This window comes from Podarcis melisellensis (assembly GCF_964234715.1).
Source record: "Podarcis melisellensis genome assembly, chromosome: 5".
Lineage (NCBI taxonomy): Eukaryota > Metazoa > Chordata > Lepidosauria > Squamata > Lacertidae > Podarcis > Podarcis melisellensis.
This window is the reverse complement of record NC_138537.1, coordinates 46,968,375-46,977,187: the sequence shown is the minus strand read 5'-3', so window position 1 is coordinate 46,977,187 and position 8,813 is coordinate 46,968,375.

The window sequence follows — 8,813 nt, the reverse complement described above, 5'->3', positions numbered from 1 at the left end:
GACTGCTTTTGAGAGCTGCCAAGATTTGTTAGTTAATGTGCAGAATTAACTACAAATTTGGGAGTAAGTAGCTCATCTCATTTTCAATCTGCACATCGCTAAAGATAACTAACAGCCAGCAGCGGAGCAAGCCGATTAGGCGTGTGGGGCAGTGGCAGTTGCCTGTGGGGCAGGATGCTCCGCAGGGCCTCCAACAGCTGGAGGGAGGCAGCAGGCGGACCATTTGGGCAGTATGGCACCTGTGTGCACCCAAGCCACTGCCTCACTTCCAGGAGAGACGTGTGGCTCGGGCATGCTGCAGGCCCTGTGGTGAGTTCCACCTGACATTTTGTCACACTCCCTCAGTGGTGACACTCGGGACAGCCCACCCCCACCACACCTCCCTTCCTCTGCCCCTTGCCAGATGGCTACTGTACTATTTTCCTTTTTTTGTTTTAATTCATATGCCGGTTGATCTTATTATGTGCAGAAACCCACAATTCTGCCAGGAAACAGTTGACAGAATGTAAGATAAAAACTCAGCAAAAAATCTCCCAAACTATGCCAGAAATTACTTGAAAGTTGACCTCAAAATCATTAACATTATTCCCAAAAGTGAAACGATACTGTTTGTCAGCTTTGGGTGTCATGCAGGGGTCAGTTTCAGACAACCTGTCTACTGATAATTCATTCTTGTTTGTTTGCATAACATTTGCAAGGATGTTAGATGATGTCCGTTCTTTATTGAGCTTTGAGTTTGTTTACAGGGAGCTTATATAAGATTGCATCAAGCAATTTCATTCCACACTTTCCAGTGCATTTTTCCAATGCTTTCCTCACAAAAGACCAGTTTTGATTTTGGTCATTAATATAGTTAAAGAAGGGGGTCCCCATTTCTTGCAAGGTGTCTCTATTTGTTATGCCTTTAATTGCCCTCATGTATCTTGTGAGATGCTCGTGTGAGATGCTCTTATGAGATCCTCAAGTACTGTATCTTGTGAGACCTTGTTGTATCCCAGATATTATGTATGTTCAGGGATATTTCAGTCTGCTTCTTCCGTTGCTGAGCTATTGCTAATCATGCTGTGGTCAGTAAGCAGCCTACTAATTCACTGTGGCACAGAGTGGAGCCTAAGTCTATGTCCAAAGGTAGTAAGGTATAATGGTTATTCTATTGGTTTAAAAACCAATAAAAAATGTTTGTTTGTCTTTTAAATACCAGTTTTGGAGGAAGCAGACTTGTTGCGTGAAAGTGCCAAATCAGCTTTAATTACAGCAACTGAATTTGCTGATACATGACCAGTGACGGATTTACGTATAAGCTAAACAAGCTATAGCTTAGGGCCCCACTCTCTTGCCCCCCCCCCCCGAAATTAAAGGAAAAACAACAACTGGGTGTACATTTCCAAAATATAAGATAAAAACAAATAAAATAAAACCTACATACAGCAACAGTGTTTTGTGTTGTGTAGGCTCCTATGATGTAAGTAATGGACCTCGCCTGCTAGCCTGCTCCCTAAAATATCACTAGTTTGCTCATTTCTATATATAGGATGCCTACATTCTGCATGTGCAAATGGCTTTAGATACCTATTAGGTCCATAACTTACCATATAACATATATTTAACACAAAAAAGAGTGACAATTTGTTGTTGACAAAGGACAGCTGGACATATAAAGGACCCCATTAACTTCAGTAGCTTAGGGCCTCATCAAACCTAAATCTGGCCCTGTACGTGACTGAATCCCTCTCCAAAATACCTTTAGTCTCAAAATACACAAGTTCTGTAACAGGCAGCCATTCTCTGAAATAATAGTGATAGAAGAGTAAAAATGTACTACGCTAGAGAAAAATGACTTTTGTAACCTCCACTTTGATATCTTCGTTAACTTAAAGTGAGGTAGGTTTAGACATGCAGTATAGTCAGCTCTTAATCATAAGAACAGAACCCCTATGGCATTACTGAAAGTCTAACTCCTTGCAAAGTTGCAATTTATTGTGTTTTTCATGTATGTTTATATCCATAAGCTGTTTTAGCTCAACATTAGGAAATTCTGTTTTGGTGTAGGAGAAAAGAACAAAAATCACATATATCGGGTTATGTATGTTAAACACATGCACCCAGAGGTGAATTTAGGGCAGCACGACAGAATGGAAGGTGAGAGGTGGAGAGGGGCACTGAATTTTGGCCTCTCACAGGGCACAGATGAAATGTGAAAGATCAAAGTCTTCCCCTGATGCATCTGTTTTGCTGAGTGTTCATGTGCTGAGAAGCCACAACCATTACAGATGTTTGAAGAGCCTTCAAACATGCAGTCATCTATTGGTAACAGACATCCAAAGGAATATCCTTTCAACTACATTAAAAGAAACAATAGACTTTGTACTGTCAATTATCTTTTCTTTTTAAACTTGTATGATGTGACCCTTTAAAAAAAATACAAAACTTGTTTGGCGGGAGACATACAGCTGCTGCTCTTAATTTTTACCCACTTTAAGATGCATTGAAATACATTCAGGTTTTTTTAAAAAAAATCAACTCAGGATACTGTTAGTAAACTTCATAACACTTCACAGAGCCCAGATGTTAGTGCTGAAACAGGAATGCTGATTATCAGTGTCCCCAGATTCTATTTTCTCCCAAAACTCCAACATACAGAGAATTGTGGATTTGTCATATCAGAACCTGCAATTTTCATTTTTATATTTTGTGCCCTGTTTTTAGTCATCAGGCAGGCACACCCAGATGCTGGCCCAAGACTAGTATGAGGTTTCTGACAGTTGGTCATGACTACTGAACATGGACTGGTGTGATCCTGTAGAACAGAAGCAGAAGTTGAAGAAAACAGAATCTGGGACCCCCCCCCCCGCCCCCCGTACGGGTGATGTTGGGCTGGGCAAGGAGTTATAGGATATGTGGGAGTGGGGAGATTTATTCAGCCAATGTCATACCCTGAGGGTTTGCAGAGACAGAAAACCTACATAGTATATGGTTATTGCAGTTGAAGACTACAGTGAAAGCTGATCAAGTGCTGGAGAAGCTCCAAACGTCATTGTTTTCCTAGAATGAATGTGAAGTAGGAATTTCTGACTAGTGCTATGCAAGACATCCTGATTTGGTTGAGGATAAGATTTGGCAATCCTGATCTAATCCAGGCTAATACAGACCCAACCCAACCTGGGGCCAATATTAACCCTGAAACAGGAATTTCTTTTAGCCTGAACTTGCTGAAACTCAGTTCTGGGACCTCTCAGTGCCATTATAAGAGAAAAAGAGAAAAGTTCATGGTGAGTTCTGGCACCTCTTTTTCTAGTTCAAGGCCCTGAATAGATTCTGGGGCCTTTCTGTCCTAAATTTAATTTAGGGTTTTAAACGCCAATGAAACATTCAGTTAGGAGTGAGACAGGGTAGAGTACGGGAGAGACCTGCAGGTAGACACTCTCACCTGTATTGTCTCATTCTCAACTACCACTACATGTTTAATCAGGGTTTAAAACCCTGATTAACTATGTGGTCAGGTGGAAGGAAGGAAGGAAAATGTCTGCATCATCTCCTTCTCCACCTCTCCTCAGTTCCCATTCCCCTTTTGACAGCCCTGGATCACTTCAGGTGGACTCGACCCAGCAGAGGTTTCTCAAGATGATTGAGGGCCCTGGTGCAACATCCTGACATCACACACATGATGTCACGAGGAACCAGGGGTGGAGCCAAATGCCCTTTGAACATTGAGAGTGCCAAGCCACCTTTAAAAACCCCCAAAACATTGGGGGGCATGCAAAAGTGCTTCAACCCCTAGGAACCAGCACCTATGTGACCCGGGAGATTAGGTGCTTCCTTGATTTGATCCATACCAATTTCAGATCAGCCCAGTTCAGTGCAGGCTCCAGGATTTGTCGAGATCAGATGTAAAACCCAATTCTTGATACTGGGCCTCTTTACACTTGATGCATATGTTTAAGATCCACCCTATTATTTTGGTTATATCTGTTTTAAACTGATTTTAATATTGCATTTTGAACTGTTGTACCCTGCTCTGGGACCTTGTGGTGAAGGGCAGGTAAGAAATCAAACAAATAATAATAATAAATGTTGGCCTATTAATACCCACAACTTAAAATTCAGTTGTTGCTAGCAGTCTCTAGGACTGCTATATTTGAGAAACTAAGGAGCGGTTTGGCAGCCAAGCATCTTGACCTTATCCTAAATGCTAGATCTGGCTTGAAGGTGACTTTGAAGCAAATCATGAAATATAAACTCTCATTTTTCCCAAGGCTTTCCACTCACAAAACAGAGAGAACACCAAGTAACAGTTTATATGAGAGCTACAGATTGAAAAAAGCGGTACAATTTCAGAGCATTTATTATTAATTGTCCACAGATTATGCAAGTAATAGTCATCATTTGTCTGAAGGAAGTTCAAGCCACGGTGAAGATAATTGGTTTACAGTAGACTAAACTGGGGTCTGATGGTCAGATTACAGATAATTCATCACTGTTTCAACTTTTGCAGAAAGTACAGTGAAACCTCAATTAATCCTACTGCTCACTTTCTTGTTGCCACTTGCTTACATTCTCAAGGCTCCCAGCCAGAGAGAATATTTGAGGGCAAGTACTAAAATAATGATGAGGGAGAAACTTGAAATAAATGTCTGGCTGAGACATACTGCAGCAAGCCTGCAGCACGAGACTGGAGATGCTTAAAAATAAATAAGTGACCTTAAAATGAAACCAGAGTAAGTGACAGTCGCAGGACGGGAACTGCTGATGGGATTAATGTGTTATGTACAACTTCCTCAACAGGATTTTGGGAGAAGCAGCTTTAAGAAGCCTCGCTATGAGCTGTGGAGACAAAGCAGTGTGCTGGTTGAAGTACTGACTGTTCTTCATGCCATCTTTGAATACTGTTAATAGGGGGAAATATCTGGGAAGGTAAGTTAAATAAGCATTCTCATTTATTTGTATTCGCCTGTCCCCACCTCAGATGCAAAAGAGGTCAGGGGTCCTGTACCTTCAAGAGCTGTCACGCCTGCTGGAACGTCCTCTTTCACACAACTATTCAAGGTGTAAGAGTGCCATCCTCTTTTGCACTTAGTCCAGTGATGGCCAAACTTGGCCCTCCAGCTGTTTGGGGACTACAGCTCCCGTCATCCCTAGCTAACAGGACCAGTGGTCAGGGATGATGGGAATTGTAGTCCCCAAACAGCTGGAGGGCCAAGTTTGGCCATCACTGATCTAGTCATACTGTCTTTGAACAAAAAATAGACTCCCAGATGTGCTTACTTAAGACCAGTAAAAGCAAGACAGTCCCTTCCTAAAGGCTTGCAGAGAAAAGAAAAAAGGGAAGAAGAGGGAAACAAGTAATTTTTGGTACCAATTACTGACATGATGTAGTGGTTTGAATAATGACCTGCTGGAGTGGCAACTGTTCTTGGATCCTAGGAACCAAATTACACCAGTGTCTCAGAAGAACCAATGAAATGGCCCTACTTTCTCTGCTACTACAGCAGCTTGATGGAATAGCTGCTCCTAGATGACAGTTAATGGAAGGACAACCGGATGGAGCTGGTATCTCAGCAGAGCTGATGGAATGACCTTTCTGTTGCAGCCTGGTGTAGACTTGACACTATCATTACAGATTTAAGGATGTCTGATTAAAAAAAGAAAAAAGAATGTGCTCTTATTCACCTAGGACCCTGTTACTACCTTTTTAGTTCCTTATGATTGTAGGGGTACACAGGAGCCAACTCCTAGGGGCCAAGGTCCCTTTGACCCCCCCCCCCAATAAAATATCACACCCACCCGTTGATGGGCCTTGCCATTCAAATGGTGGGTGGGTGCCGTGTCATGTGATTGATAATGTGGGGCAGGGCTTACTCCCCCCACCCACATATTTTATATAAGTTGGCACCTCTGAAGGGGTGTGTTCAATGTGTAGTGCTAAGCAGATCTGGGAGTCTTATTAGAATAAAGTTATAAACTCATAAGTCTGGCAGGTCTTCCTCTCAGCATGGGCCTGGTGCTAAGGGAAATGACTGATCAACACAAGGATTTTTACATATGCGGTGGGACCAACTTTCTCTTCCTCTCCTCCTTCTCTGTGCTCTCTATATATGTTCTGAGTTTCCCCCACAATTTATCAGTGCTGATTTGGGGATTGCACAAGGAACATGTGGGGCGAAGAGAGGGGGGAAATCCCCTTGTTCTGATAGTAATCCTTCCGTTTATGCAAAAAGTTCATTGAATACCACAATTAATTTTTTATCTTACCTTTCGTCTGCCAGAGAACCCAAGGCACAGTTCTCACAAGATCTCCCATCCACACATAGACCAGACCCGCTTAACTTTAGGAAGTTTGCTATCAAACACCAATACCCAGGATTTTTCAGAGAAGTCAGGATAGTTATTAAACTGGTATAGAACCAATATAAATATATACTACATATTTCTTTTTTTTTAAAGTACCTAAAAGAAAAAGTCATAAGAAGATGAAGTGCTTGCAACAGTATGCTTCAGAACACACGCTAGGACTAGATTTTTGTTTCTTTAGCAGCTGAATGACAGGCAACAGCTGGACTTGCCTCCCCACAATAAGAGCCTTAGCAAGAAAGTGTTGTGGCTCCATTTCAGCTTGTCATTCAATTCTTAAAGGCATAGGAATCCATCCATTAAAAAGGTGCCAACTCCATTTCTATGAAGGCGATGGAGCTCTCCAAAAAAGAGTCCCTGGCACCGTCATTCAGCTGTGTTTCCCTTCATTCTTCAAGGGAGGTCATAGCAATGAATGGCATTTGAAACGGACTGCTAAATGTAGAAAACTTCAGCTTTTTAAGGATGTTTTATACACAAAACAGATGACATATGGATACTGCAGCTGGAAACCGTATCAACAGTCATTCACTTTCCCCAGGGAACCCACTTTTGTGAGAGACTCTAGGGATCGCTAACAAAGCATATTCAACCTCACCAAACCAATTTCAGGGGTTCTATGGAGAAGCCATGGCAGTTAAGCTATATTCACACCCTACATTGAAAACTCTATGATTCCACGTTAAACATTCATGGCTTCCCCCTGTGAAAAACAATTGACTGTTAAGCTACTTTGGGAATTTTAGCTTTTTGAGGCAAAGGTGTGCCGGGGGGGGGGAGATCACCCTGAGTGCAGTTTTTTGGGGGAGGCACAGGGCATTGTGAGCTGTTGCGTCCTTCTCAGTCACCCTCCAGCTGGAGGGCGACTGAAAAGGACGCAACAGCTCAGGCATCCTTTTGGTTTTTCTTCAGGGCGCTAATAGATGCACATCTATATAGATGCATCACAAATAGAAGCACATGTGGGGCTGTGCATGAGATCCAGAGCTTGAGCTGGTGCTTTGGAGCAGCCCTGATCTGGGGCTAGCATGACCCAGGTGGAGGCCTTGAACAAATCTGGGGGCCTTGCATGGTCATGGAGCCTCCTCTTCTCCCAGCCACATGTTAAATCTGGGTTTAAAACTCTGATTAACCATGTGGTCCCGGAGCAGGGAGAAGGAGATGCATGCCTCTCTCTCCAGACCCCACTGCATGTTTAATCAGCATTTAAAACAATGATTAAATATGTTGTCAGGAAACGGGGGGGGGGGGAGAAGGAGAGGGAGAGAGATATGCACAGGCTGCCTGCACATCTCCTCATCTCCCCTTGCTGCCAGATCACTCCCCATTTTGATGGCTTCAGATTGTTCTGGATGAACCCGGGGTGATCTGGGGCTGCCTCAGCTCAGTTTACCTGATCCTTAGGTTGACCTGAATCAATCCAATTGGGTTTGAAATCTGTGATTTCCTCAGATCCAGTGCATGGCTCTAGTAAAAATTGTTATTGTATGAACAATAAGCTCTATCAGGTCTAACCTGACCTTTTCACTGCTGTGTATTTCTGTTTTCATGGAGATAGGCGAGCATTCAAGTCTGAGGCCATGCATTCTGTTCTGTCACCTCGACATATTATCATCTGCTGCAGGTATAATCAGTTCATGTGCACTTGAATATGCATCTCCAACACTTGCACAATATGTGTATGCACCGTTAAATAGATGCATGTGGTTGTTTCACAAGAAATAGCATATATACAGCCCATAATATGCACAGCGGCTCTGAGCATCATTATATCAGTTATGTATCTCCCAATTGTTTCAGTGGCATTGGGACTTTATCCAATATTCTAATGCCCATGCAAAGCTGCATGTTCCATTAATGACTACTTGAAACTCTAATCGACATTATTAAACCCAAATATAGGTGGAAGAGAAGCCAAAAAAGACCTTCAAATGTTCGATACGGTTTGGAATATTTGACAAGCAGGAATGAAATGCAGGGGGAGGGGGAGGGAATATAAAGTGGTCAAGGAAGGGCAATGTCATGCCCCCTGGCTATAAATTACTGGCCATTTAGAGCTAGAGGGCATACACCTTAGAAATTTCTCTAAATTCCTTTTCTTGCTTTTATACTCCCCAAATCGTATTTCCATCCTTGACAGTTTTAATCCAGGCAGATCTTGGCAATGTTTGAGTGATTTATTTATCTCAATTCTGTGTGACAGCTACTACTTAAGTTGCAGGGTAATGCAGCTGGCAGTGGCGGTTGCCTTCCTAAGTTTAAATGGACAAAGGTGTTCCTTGAAGGCCGTGCATCAGGTTCTGCAGTCACTTATGCCAGGGAACAAGAGAAAGCAGACCACTGTCTGGGCAATATGAGAACATAGAAAAAGTCTGATGAATCAGACTGATGGCCCATCTAGACCAACATCCTGTTCTCACATTGGTCAGCCAGATCCCTGTGAGAACCTAGCAAACAGGATTCAA